Below are 14588 nucleotides of genomic sequence, written 5' to 3' on the forward strand. Positions count from 1 at the left end.
ATGCGATACAGCCGCACTTCAAATTAGGCTTAAATTATCCTTAATATTGTATGCCAATGATGATTAAAATCAACATTTTCAAATATTCAATATTCTTTTTTCACAAAAACTGGAATATCTCAGCTCAGAGTTGATGAAACTTCAAAGTTGCTTAAACGAAAATCTTCGGCGGAAAATTTCCTACAAGATGCATGTATTCTCACATATGAGGAAATTTTTGTGTTCAATACCGAGGGAAAAGATTGAAAAAAAGTAAAGCAAAAACTCGTATTTTTCGACATAAAAGCTACCGGGAAAGTAAAAACAAGGTTTTAGAAGGCCAAATCGATACATTAACTTGTTTATTGGACGACAGACCATCATTTAATGGTATAGGTTATTTGAAATTTTAAAATTTTCCATTTTTTCTAAGCAGATTTTGTGAAATTGTCGAAAAAACTGACTTTTTTCAAAAAAATGCCCAGGGAACGTGGTAAACGATTTTTCCGACAGTTTTCATGTATGAGAAAGTTGTTTCTAACATGATTTTCTATCATTTGAGAACTGAGCACATTGAATTCCTCGACTTCGTGTTTTTTTGGGACACGCTAGTGTGTCATGTTGATATGAACCATTTGAAGAAATGTTGAGATTTTTGAGTTTTTCAGAAACTATCAAAATTTAGCAATATTTTCATTCGCTGTATTAAAAATTTTAGTGCTATTTTATTTGAAAGGCATAGTTTTGAACGAAATTAAAAGAATCATTGTTTGTTTAATTCAAAATCAAATTAAGAGTATTTTTTATCTTTGGAATCATATTTTAAAAATATAACAATTTTTTTTGTGCCTGTTAAATTTTAACGATATTTGTTTATTTGGGTGGATAATTCCCGTGAAAGTTAAAAAATACTACTTTTTTGTTTTCTCTTCTCATTTAGAATTTAAATTTCGCTTTCTTAAAAATTATATAATTTTTTGCAAAATGTTTATAAATTTAGTTTTTGAAAAATGAGCTAAAACCCTTAAAAAATATGTTTAATGGGCTGAATGACGCAGAAAATTCAATTTATTTTACTCATTTTGACTGGACAAATCTAGCCATGATATGAAATTCAATAAAATGTAAAATTATATAACAGAAGCAAATTAGCGAAAACATTTGAGCTTTGTTAGTCGAATATTAAGAGAGCAGTTCAGTAAATGAGAATACGCGTGCCCTACATTTTAATTCAAAATATATATATAGAGCCCATTCAATAACCAGGAGGATTTTTTTTTTGAAAATTGGAAGAATTTTTTTGTCGCATTCAAATTTAGTAAAGATTTTTTTACATAATAAAACATAATGAAGCATAAAAGTAGTTTCTGTGATTTAAACATAGGATTTTCACAGTTATTTTAACATTTTTCAAGTTCCGCGAAATTTGCGTGAAATTTGGTGTTTTGAAATTGAGGTCCTCGTGAAATTTGAAATTTTCGAGCGTGAAAAATCACTAAGCCTAGTGATGGTGTATGTAGAATTAATTTCCATTTATCGACACTTTTTTAATTAAATTTTTTAAGTTCAAAATAGCCTTAAATAAAAATTGAAATGACTTTATCTTACAAACGGTTCAACAATTTCATCAAATATTTTTTATTTTATTAAGAGGTTATCCACTACTAGGGGATACTTCTTCATCGCATCATCGGGTAATGAGTCAAACCGGGCACGATGATGTAAGGCTAAAAACGCCAAAAATATAAAAAATGTCTCTTACAAACAAAATTCAATAAAATTTCAAAATTTAAAAAAAAAAACACCTAAAATAGCTCATTATATTCTACAAATGCAGAGTGAAACATCCCAATTGATTAAATGCAAAGGAAATTATCGGCATTTTAGTGAAAAAATAGAACAATTATTAAACTAAAAAGAAAAATATTCCATCCTAATATCAACTCAATTCGACCTGGAGCTTGCAAGGGAAATCTAGAATGATCGTCTGAGGCTGAGAAAGATTAAGGTAAAACAGTTTCGAAAACAAAAGATACTTTTCTTTAATTTATTTTTATGAGTGTGCATTTTTTCTCGACGGTATCTCTAATATCCCATTTTATGGTAATAATTGTATCTAATTCGAGTTCCTTGATAATTGAAACATGCATAAAAATGTTCATTTTCATTAAATTATACCCAAACAAAATTTAATGTTAAAAAAAAAGAATTTTGTTTTTGCTCGGGTGACATCTTGTATCCATGGAAACGAATGTGATTTTTAATTTTAGTGAATTCTAAATTTTTTGAACTCGTCTTGTATGTGCTATCTTGTAACAACGACCATTTTGGTCGATTATGAGTTAATGGTGACGTTATGTTAAACACAACAAACTCTACAAAATGCTTAAACCCGATTTTAGATATTCGTTTACGTTTCCGGAAATCGCAAAACAAATCTTAAGATATATACCAATTTTTCATCAAAATATTCATGTTTACACGCCATACAAGTTGTCTGAAAATCATAAAAATGTCTATTTTTCTCAAATTTAAATGGACATACATTTTTTTGTAATGCTTCTTTTGTTTTTGAAATTATACTGATTAAGTAAGTTAAAGTATTGAGTTTAGCTTATTTGTGTGTGTGGAAACTTTGTGCACACATAGTACATTATCTCAAAAAGTATTAAATAATGATTGTCAAAAGATAGCACACAATTGACGAACTTTTATTTTTAAAGGTTATAAATAGATGATAATAAATTGACTCAGAAGCTCAAAGTCGTTAGAGACATTTTAAGTTTTATGACATTTTATAGTCTTTGTGTCCCAACAACCCCCGACAATTTCGGGATTAAATGAGGGATGTTTATGCCCCTTTAGACTCGCTCATAAGCCCTTTAAAACATCGAATTTAATTTACCATTTGAAAATCAATTTTGGCAAATAAAATTGTACATATTCTATTTGCGTGTAATTTTTATGAGTGAAACTTTTTTCATAATTAATCTCACTATAACCGACATCTTTGACAAAATATTTGGTTGGTTTCAAAAACAAGATTCTTGTTGAACATTCATAACAAGTTTTTTATAACAACAATAGACTTTTGTGACCGGGACCATGGTGTAGGGGTAAGCGATTTGCCTGATGACGCCTTCCGTCGGACGGGAGGTAAATGTTGGCCCCGGACTAACCTAATGGTTAGATCGTTAGCTCAGTGCAGGTGTAGGAGTCGTCTCCCTGGGTCCTGTCTCGGTGGAGTCACTGGTAGGCAGTTGGACTAACAATCCAAAGGTCGTCAGTTCGAATCCCAGGGTGGATGGAAGCTAGGGTGTAAAAAGAGGTTTGCAATTGCCCCAACAATCAAACCTTCGGACACCTAGTTTCGAGTAGGAATCTCGCAATCGAGAACGCCAAGGCAATGCTGTAGAGCGAATAATTTGATTTTTTTTTTATTTTTAGACTTTTGTGAAATTAATAAGATCTAACAAACTATTTAAATGCATGAATAATACACCAGAATGCTCAAAACAACAATTGTTGATACACCAAGTTTATCGTAATCCACGTTAACCTATGGAGGAGCAAAAATAAGAGGGTGCGCATGGTTGACTGAAGCGTTTACTAACATTAACTTCAAACATGTCTGTGAACATAAGATATTCGAAATTTCGGATAATCGAGTCCGGACTTTCTAACAATCAGCCAACTTTCGGAATCCGTTGTAATTGTGATCCAAATTCTGTAAACTGTAAAACTGACAACCTTTTGACATCGTAATCTTAACTCACGTGGCCATAACTCGCTCACCCTCACAAGTTCTTCCAGGATGCTGCAAACAATCATCGTTCGTAAAACTATTTCAATAAAACTTTAGGGTTTCCACATTCGTCCCAAGAGAAACGTCCACATAAGATAAAATTTATCATTCGACTGTGAAATGTGAGTGTGCAACTGAAAAGCACGAGAAGAAGAAGATGTTCACTCTCCGAAAAACCGCTGACATCAGAACGATAACTTGATATATTCTTCCACACACCTGTCTCCAACCTGTCCCTGACTGACGGATAGCTGTATTCAACATCATGATCAAATTCCAAAAAGGTGAGCATAAAGGGAAGTTGTTCGCTCCTTTTCATGCTCTCCCTCACTGCCCACAAATTGACATGCGGTCTGAAGGAAACTGTACGGCAAAGTTTCGTACACTTCAGGGAACGATAGCATCAGACCTGGCCGCAACTTGATGGTCATTGGAAAATGCATCGTTCCGGTTCCGGTCGCGCTGGCCCTTTCTTCCTTTGACACACCACACCCAGCAAGCCGAGCATCTCGCACTGGTCTCGTCGGTTGGCCGCACATTCCACATCCATCCATCCATCGGTCGTCGGTGCTGTCTTGGCTGCCGGCGACGTTGGTTTCGGATGAGTTGGGAGTGTATCACTCAAGGAAGTAGGTACCATTCAGTCATATCGACGGCCAGAGGGGTTTCTCCCCAAACGTGATAAAAAGGGCTGAAGACGGCAGACATGTTTGAAACTGTCATTACCATTGTAATCGAGTTGAATAAAAAGCAAATACCCAATGGGGACACCCCGGTCGACCTACAGACCGGGGCAATTTCATGTTTCTTGATACGTGTGCTGGGTTCAAGGCTCTTGGAAATTTTATGTCTATCCCCGAGCATGGGTAAATAACAAGGAAAATGCAAAATAATACCATTTAATAGTATCAATACCAAATTTTGGTTTTCGCGAGCCCTTGGAAAAATTTCCAAAGTGTAAGTTAATACCAATCTGTGGTATTATATCAAATTTTGGTATTGTTTTGTTATTGAGCAAATGTTAAGAAAATGTCGAATTTTGACATACTGTCCATAAGTATGTCACACAAAAATCGGCCAAAATTAATCCCCCTCCCCCCTAAATCACACTTTGTCACACAAGGTTGAACACCCCCTCAAAAAGCACGTCACATTTTACCAGACCCCTTCCCCCCTTGTTTTCGATGGGATTTTTTAATAGTTTTTATAACTATAAACTCTAATAATTTTGGTATTTTTGTCAATTTTAATATGAAAAAATTCTGTCTAGTTATTCATTTACAAAAAAAAACATTGCGATATAAAAAAACAGTTTTGCATCTTTTAAAAATTAGAAGACCTTGTATAGCATTCAAGTATTACAAAATCTTGAAAACTGTTTTTCACAGCTTTGTATTTAATAAGTTCAAACCATTTATAGCAGTTTTCTTATGAATATGCAAAATATTGAAGTTCCAGCTGAAAAAATGTGACTAGATAGTCATAAATTATAATGCGATACCACCATCAGGGGTGACATTGGGTCTGGGGGGTAAGCTTGGGTCATACAAAAATGCATAAATTTGTATGACCCAATCTCAACCTCAGATCCAATGTCACCCCTGATGACGGTATTTCTAAATAATAGTAAGAAAACAATTTTAGAAAAGAGGATTTAATTTAATTGTGTACATTTCGAATTAATATTATGCAATCATTAAAAAAAACCAACCCACCACACACACAGACATTTGCTCAGAATTTGATTTTGAGTCGATAGGTATACATAAAGGTGGGTCTAGGAGGTCTAATTGAGAAGTTCATTTTTCAAGTGATTTTATAGCCTTTCCTCAGTAAAGTGAGGAAGGCAAAAATATTTTAAATGATGTTTATCATTGTTCAAAGTATGCTATCTTTTATTGGCATGCACATCAAAAATTCAGTAAAATTAAAAATATTGTTCAATTGGGTACTAAAGCCCTATGCCAATTTTTATGTACAACGGTAAAAAACACGATTAAAACCATTTCTGATCACTTTTTTTCATTTTAATGCAATTTTTTTTTTTTTTTTGACAAGACAACATTTTTTCGATGGATCAACTATGGTCCCCTTGGAACGACCTGTCAAGTAGGAGCTTTTCTGTCAAGAATGACCGCGAGGTTAATTTTTCAAAATTGATTTAAAAATCCATTTTAAGCTCTTTATGGTCGTACAAGGGGTCATTGTACTCAGAAAAATAAGCTTTATCGCTGTGAACAATAATATCAGCAATCTAAGCTTCATTTTAGGACCCAATTAACTCAAACAAGTGTAAAACGACAATGAATGCAGAGGAATCCGTTTGAATTTTTTTTCAGCTAGTTGCTTTAAAGATTCCACCGAAATTATTATTATTATTATTTTTTTTAATACAGCCCCTGATAGTTTGGACCATTTTTTACGGAGGGGATACAAAAACTTTGACCAATATTTTCAACATCCTAATAATTAAAGCCGTTCAGGTTCATGCCCTAGATTTTGTATTCCCTCGGTGTGTTCTTGATTATAGCCAACTTTCATCACCCAGCAGCAGCAGCACCTCATGTCCATGGGCTACTAGACTCTCTCTTCACGTCATGTTTACTGTAAACACCGCGCTGTCAACGGCCGGAGGTTATGTGCAGTTGTCGCTCATTTTTTTCCTACTTTTGTGTGTACCCTCTTCACCTCTCTTCAGTGGTTCCATATGTTTCGCTTCGGATATGCTATCCTCCTAGAGCAGACCAACCACTCTCCCGTCCAGTCACGTCACCTCCCGGAAGTCTATTTTGTCACTACGCTGTTTCTGCCCAGCCAGCATAGCCTGCTTTATTCTTAGGTTGGAAACCCCTCCTCAAACAGCCGTCGGATATTTGACGTTTTAAGTAACGGTGCTATTAAGGTTCTCCTTTTGCTCTGCACTTGACAATTTTATTCAGACACCAGCAAGATAGCAAGCTATTAGGACGGGTTTTGAGGAATTATTATGTTTTGCAGATCAGAATGATATATATCAGTATTTATTTACCGTAAATCGGAGTGACAGTGATAGCCGGGGTGACTTTGATAGGTTTAAGATTTTTCCGCAAAATGAAGAGATCAAATTAAATACGTACAGAATGGTATGAAATCATACCACCTACACTATGGGCCATCTCCATACAAACAGGCGGCCAAATTATTTTTTGACAAAGGACTTTGTCTTAAAGCTCTATCTGCGGTGTCAATGCAAAATTTTTCGAAAATGTAGCGTTACCGTCGCAAGCCCTCGGCGTGACATTCTGTTTCTGTTGCGTAGATGCCGTGAAAACTATTTAAGCTAAAAGTTAGCCTCTGGAGGATTTAGTGTCCATCAGACTTTCATCAAAGACGGACCTTACGTTGGGAATTTTATTGCTCACACACACACACGCAGGTGGTGCACGAACTTGAGAGGAGGTCCAAGAAGTTATTGACGGTAGCCAGAACGGTCACCGGAATACCGAAATTATTGGGAACAATTTGGTAGGATATCGGCCACACCCGGTGTGGCCAGTGCCCTGAGGGAAGGTTCTACCGGGAGGACATTTACGGAACCATACAAATTTGGGCAATATGGGTATCAAAATTCATGGTTTTTGATACTGGTAATGAAAATGACCATTTTGGCAGGATTGGCCACACCCGGAGTGGCCATTGCCCTGAGAGAAGGTTCTACCGGGAGGACATTTACGGAACCATACAAATTTGGGTAATATGGGTATCAAAATTCATGGTTTTTGATACTGGTAATGTAAATGACCATTTTGGCAGGATTGGCCACACCCGGAGTGGCCATTGCCCTGAGGGAAGGTTCTACCGGGAGGACATTTACGGAACCATACAAATTTGGGCAATATGGGTATCAAAATTCATGGTTTTTGATACTGGTAATGAAAATGGCCATTTTGGCAGGATTGGCCACACCCGGAGTGGCCATTGCCCTGAGGGAAGGTTCTACCGGGAGGACATTTACGGAACCATACAAATTTGGGCAATATGGGTATCAAAATTCATGGTTTTTGATACTGGTAATGAAAATGGCCATTTTGGCAGGATTGGCCACACCCGGAGTGGCCATTGCCCTGAGGGAAGGTTCTACCGGGAGGACATTTACGGAACCATACAAATTTGGGCAATATGGGTATCAAAATTCATGGTTTTTGATACTGGTAATGAAAATGGCCATTTTGGCAGGATTGGCCACACCCGGAGTGGCCATTGCCCTGAGGGAAGGTTCTACCGGGAGGACATTTACGGAACCATACAAATTTGGGCAATATGGGTATCAAAATGCATGGTTTATGATACTGGTAATGAAAATGGCCATTTTGGCAGGATTGGCCACACCCGGAGTGGCCATTGCCCTGAGGGAAGGTTCTACCGGGAGGACATTTACGGAACCATACAAATTTGGGCAATATGGGTATCAAAATTCATGGTTTTTGATACTGGTAATGAAAATGGCCATTTTGGCAGGATTGGCCACACCCGGAGTGGCCATTGCCCTGAGGGAAGGTTCTACCGGGAGGACATTATTCGAACCATACGACTTGGGCCAATATGGGTATCAAAATTCATGGTTTTTGATACTGGTAATGAAAATGGCCATTTTGGCAGGATTGGCCACACCCGGAGTGGCCATTGCCCTGAGGGAAGGTTCTACCGGGAGGACATTTACGGAACCGTACGACTTGGGGCAATATGCGTATCAAAATTCATGGGTTTTGATACTGGTGATGAAAATGGCCATTTTGGCAGGATTGGCCACACCCGGAGTGGCCATTGCCCTGAGGGAAGGTTCTACCGGGAGGACATTTACGGAACCATACACATTTGGGCAATATGGGTATCAAAATTCATGGTTTTTGATACTGGTTATGAAAATGGCCATTTTGACCGGATTGGCCACACCCGGAGTGGCCAGTGCCCTGGGGAAGGTTCTACCGGGGGGACATTAATCGAACCATACGACTTGGGGCAATATGGGTATCAAAATTCATGGTTATTGAAACTGGTAATGAAAATGGCCATTTTGACTGGATTGGCCACACCCGGAGTGGCCAGTGCCCTCGGGAAGGTTCTACCGGGGGAACATTATTCGAACCATACGACTTGGGCCAATATGGGTATCAAAATTCATGGTTTTTGATACTGGTAATGAAAATGGCCATTTTGACTGGATTGGCCTCACCCGGAGTGACCAGTGCCCTCGGGAAGGTTCTACCGGGGGGACATTAATCGAACCATACGACTTAGAACAATATGGGTATCAAAATTCATGGTTTTTGAAACTGGTAATGAAAATGGCCATTTTTACTGGATTGGACACACCCGGAGTGACCAGTGCCCTGAGGGAAGGTTCTACCGGGAGGACATTTACGGAACCATACGACTTGGGGCAATATGCGTAACAAAATTCATGGTTTTTGATACTGGTGATAAAAATGGCCATTTTGGCAGGATTGGCCACACCCGGAGTGGCCATTGCCCTGAGGGAAGGTTCTACCGGGAGGACATTTACGGAACCATACAAATTTGGGCAATATGGGTATCAAAATTCATGGTTTTTGATACTGGTAATGAAAATGACCATTTTGGCAGGATTGGCCACACCCGGAGTGGCCATTGCCCTGAGGGAAGGTTCTACCGGGAGGACATTTACGGAACCATACAAATTTGGGCAATATGGGTATCAAAATTCATGGTTTTTGAAACTGGTAATGAAAATGGGCATTTTGACTGGATTGGCCACACCCGGAGTGGCCAGTGCCCTCGGGAAGGTTCTACCGGGGGACATTAATCGAATCATACGACTTAGGGCAATATGGGTATCAAAATTCATGGTTTTTGAAACTGGTAATGAAAATGGCCATTTTGGCCGGATTGGCCACACCCGGAGTGGCCAGTGCCCTCGAAAAGGTTCTACCGGGGGACATTAATCGAACCATACGACTTGGGGCAATATGGGTATCAAAATTCATGGTTTTTGAAACTGGTAATGAAAATGGGCATTTTGACCGGATTGGCCACACCCGGAGTGGCCAGTGCCCTCGGGAAGGTTCTACCGGGTGGACATTAATCGAATCATACGACTTGGGGCAATATGGGTAGGGACCATCCATAAACCACGTGGACTTTTTAGATGGGGGGGGGGGGGTTATGGCGATAGTCCACGATCCATACAGCTTTCTTTTTTTGAATGGACAATTGTCCACGAGGGGAGGGGGGGGGGGTTTAAATGATTCCCAAAAAAGTGTCCACGTGGTTTATGGATGGTCACGTATCGAAATTCATGGTTTTTGAAACCGGTAATGAAAATGGCCATTTTGACCGAATTGGTAACACCCGGAGTGGCCAGTGCCCTGGGGAAGGTTCTACCGGGGGGACATTAATCGAACCATACGACTTGGGGCAATATGGGTATCAAAATTCATGGTTTTTTAAACTGGTAATGAAAATGGCCATTTTGACCGGATTGGCCACACCCGGAGTGGCCAGTGCCCTCGGGAAGGTTCTACCGGGGGGACATTAATCGAACCATACGACTTAGGGCAATATGGGTATCAAAATTCATGGTTTGGCCACTACGGGTGTGGCCAATCCGGGTGTGGCCAATCCGGGTGTGGCCAATCCGGTCAAAATTGTCATTTTCATAACCAGTTTCAAAAACCATGAATTTGGATTCCCATATTGCCCCAAGTCGTATGGTTCGATTAATGTCCCCCTGGTAGAACCTTTCCCAGGGCACTGACCACTCCGGGTGTGGCCAATCCGGTCAAAATGGCCATTTTCATTACAAGTTTCAAAAACCATGAATTTTGATACCCATATTGCCCCAAGTCGTATGGTTCGATTAATCTCCCCCCCCCCCCCCCAGGTAGAACCTTCCCCAGGGCAATTGCCACTCCGGGTGTGGCCAATCCGGTCAAAATGGCCATTTTCATTACCAGTTTCAAAAACCAGGAATTTTGATACCCATATTGCCCCAAGTCGTATGGTTCGAATAATGTCCCCCCGGTAGAACCTTCCCGAGGGCACTGGCCACTCCGGGTGTGGCCAATCCAGTCAAAATGGTCATTTTCATTACCAGTATCAAAAACCATGAATTTTGATACCCATATTGGCCCAAGTCGTATGGTTCGATTAATGTCCCCCCGGTAGAACCTTCCCGAGGGCACTGGCCACTCCGGGTGTGGCCAATCCAGTCAAAATGGTCATTTTCATTACCAGTATCAAAAACCATGAATTTTGATACCCATATTGCCCCAAGTCGTATGGTTCGATTAATGTCCCCCCGGTAGAACTTTCCCGAGGACACTGACCACTCCGGGTGTGGCCAATCCGGTCAAAATGGCCATTTTCATTACCAGTTTAAAAAACCATGAATTTTGATACCCATATTGCCCCAAGTCGTATGGTTCGATTAATGTCCCCCCGGTAGAACCTTCCCGAGGGTACTGGCCACTCCGGGTGTGGCCAATCCAGTCAAAATGGCCATTTTCATTACCAGTTTCAATAACCATGAATTTTGATACCCATATTGGCCCAAGTCGTATGGTTCGAATAATGTCCCCCCGGTAGAACCTTCCCGAGGGCACTGGCCACTCCGGGTGTGGCCAATATCCTATAAATGTGGTCCCAAGCCCATTGCCCCAAATCATTCTGGTCCGGTGACCGTCCTTACAATCTTCATAAGAACAGAATTCCTCCCAATTTAGTGCACAAACTGTGTCTTTCAATGTGTGCGTGTGTGTGTGAGAGCAATAAAATTACCACCGTGGATCTGCTTTTGTCGAAACCTCGTAAGGCACTGAATTTTTCTGAGGCTATCTGTTAGCTTGAATAGTTCGCATGAAATTTGGCAACATGGTGCAAATTTTGCCTCCTCTCCTGTTTTCGTGGAACTGTCACGCGAGAATGTTGCACCACTGTTGCCACATTTCATGCGAACTATTTAAGCTAACAGATAGCCTCAGAAAAATTCAGTGCCTTACAAGGTTTCGACAAAAGCAGATCCACGGTGGTAATTTTATTGCTCACACACACACACGCACACATTGAAAGACACAGTTTGTGCACTAAATTGGGAGGAATTCTGTTCTTATGAAGATTGTAAGGACGGTCACCAGACCAGAATGATTTGGTTCAATGGGCTTGGGACCACATTTATAGGATATTGGCCACACCCGGAGTGGCCAGTGCCCTGGGGAAGGTTCTACCGGGGGGACATTAATCGAACCATACGACTTGGGGCAATATGGGTATCAAAATTCATGGTTTTTTAAACTGGTAATGGAAATGGGCATTTTGACTGGATTGGCCACACCCGGAGTGGCCAGTGCCCTCGGGAAGGTTCTACCGTGGGGACATTAATCGAACCATACGACTTGGGGCAATATGGGTATCAAAATTCATGGTTTTTTAAACTGGTAATGGAAATGGCATTTTGACTGGATTGGCCACACCCGGAGTGGCAATTGCCCTCGGGAAGGTTCTACCGTGGGGACATTAATCGAACCATACGACTTGGGGCAATATGGGTATCAAAATTCATGATTTTTGAAACTGGTAATGAAAATGGCCATTTTGACCGGATTGGCCACACCCGGAGTGGCAATTGCCCTCGGGAAGATTCTACCGTGGGACATTAATCGAACCATACGACTTGGGGCAATATGGGTATCAAAATTCATGGTTTTTTAAACTGGTAATGAAAATGGCCATTTTGACCGGATTGGCCACACCCGGAGTGGCCAGTGCCCTCGGGAAGGTTCTACCGGGGGGACATTAATCGAACTATTCGACTTGGGGCAATATGGGTACCAAAATTCATGGTTTTTGATACTGGACATGAAAATTACCATTTTGATTGGACATTTTCCGAACCATACTTGTTTTGGCAATTTATTTCCACAGAGAAGATTGAAAACATTTTATAGGAATAAATTATTTAGGATTTAATACATAGGCAATGTTTTAAAAATATAAAATAAAATAGAATATTTTTCAGGAGTTTTGTACAAAGTTCTTTGTCATATTGGTCATGTATAACATAACCACCTGCACCTTTTTGCTTTTTAAATGTTTTTTCATGCAAATTTGGGTAATTGTATGGTATTGAAATGATATACGTCGATTTTTATGACTTTTCATGTTTTTCAATAGTGGATTGTTTATAATAAATAGTCTTTTCAAACATTTGCAAGTGCAAAAGAATTGCGTATATATTTTATTGCAAGTTTATATTATTAAATTATGGATAAGCTAATACATCCCCACTTTAAGGACACAACCCCTCCCTCTACTTTCATTCACCCCCCCCCCCCTCCCCTCCTCCCCTCCAACAAAATTTTGTTAAGCGTAATAAATCCATTTTAAGTCAAATATTTATTATTTACTGCTGTGTGTTTCTTTTTGTGAGTCCATGCCATATAACTTGAGACCCACCGCCCCCACCCTTACGGGCATAAATCGCGAAAATTTTAATTGTTAAATCAAATAACAGAAAAATTTATTTTATTCAAAATATTAATTATGAATTAAAACGATAAAATACAAAACATATTCTTACTAATCCTAATGTTCTTGTTCATGAAAATTCATTTGATTCTAGAGTTTCTGACGGCTTCAGGATATGTTAAAGGTACTTTTATGATGTTTTGTACTAACCAACATAGAACTTAAATGTGGATCAGTTTCATGGATCGATCGCAGAAATTCATCATGCTAAGTCAATATTTTGCTGAATACTTTTTTCGGTATCAAACTGAGATTCTCCAGTTTCGCTTGAGAAACTTCGGTACGAATACCTTATTTTGACTAAGGTACTCAATTTTAAATGTAGGCAACAGAAAATTCCAATAAAGTCATTACGAACTTCTTTAAACCAGGTATTGATTTTTGAAGCGACGATGCCCACGAAGTAGGTGGCAAAGCAAGTGAAATAAACGGGCGCATATGTAGATTGCAGCAAATTTTGATAAAACGTAAATGTTCAAAATGGCATATCTCCGAAAACGCAAAAAATCGCAGGCTGGAAATTTCAGCAATGTTAGATTATGATACAATCTTTCAAGTGATCTTAGTTTCATGTTTAGCATCGGTTAGCAAAAAAAGTACTCGATTAACAAACACAAAAAAAAAGTTTTGTCAAAAAAATGCTCCAGTTATTCGATGAAAACTGCAGTTTTTGGTTTGGAAACAACATTTTATCTTTTAATAGTTTCAAAGCTTATCTCATTACCTTTCCAACGATGTATAATTGTCCTAATAAAATATTTAAAATGGCTGAGCTATGTTAAAATTAAACAATCAGCCTTTTTTACGAAAAACGCTAGTTTTTTACTCCATTTTTTGACTTTCAGCTTGCGTATCTCCGTAATGAACAAACTTAGAGCTTTGAAAATTTGGATTTTTCTTAGTAAGAATGTTTACTTTCGAGAAAAAAATACCAAAAAATATTTGGAGAAGGTCACTTTTTTGAAACTTGGCCACCCAATGTACCATAGTGCAACTGCCAGTATGATTCCATACCATTCCGTAAGTATTATTGAACTTAAATTGAACTTGAATTTTGGGACTACAAAATTAATTGGAACTTACCCTTAGGAATGAAAAAAGTGTGCATGTCGAAAATCTACTCTCCTTTTTTTCCTGGTACAAACGCTTGGTTTGCTTCCGGTTCACATTCTCAATGACAGATAATAGCCGGAGTTGGTATGTGTGCGGGTTGGTTTTGGCATCCACCCAGAACAAACAATAGCTGTTAAAGTTTGCCAAAGCT

The 14588-nt window shown here is 39.0% G+C and overlaps 1 protein-coding gene across 1 annotated transcript in view; it reads right to left on the reverse strand.

Annotated features, from left to right (window-relative positions):
• LOC120427905 (acetylcholine receptor subunit alpha-like) overlaps positions 1 to 14588 on the reverse strand; it is an 87011-nt gene that overhangs the window by 71861 nt on the left and 562 nt on the right. The gene's annotated exons all lie outside the window — the stretch shown is intronic.

Source organism: Culex pipiens, chromosome 1 (genome assembly GCF_016801865.2).
Source record: "Culex pipiens pallens isolate TS chromosome 1, TS_CPP_V2, whole genome shotgun sequence".
NCBI classification, from domain to species: Eukaryota; Metazoa; Arthropoda; class Insecta; order Diptera; family Culicidae; genus Culex; species Culex pipiens.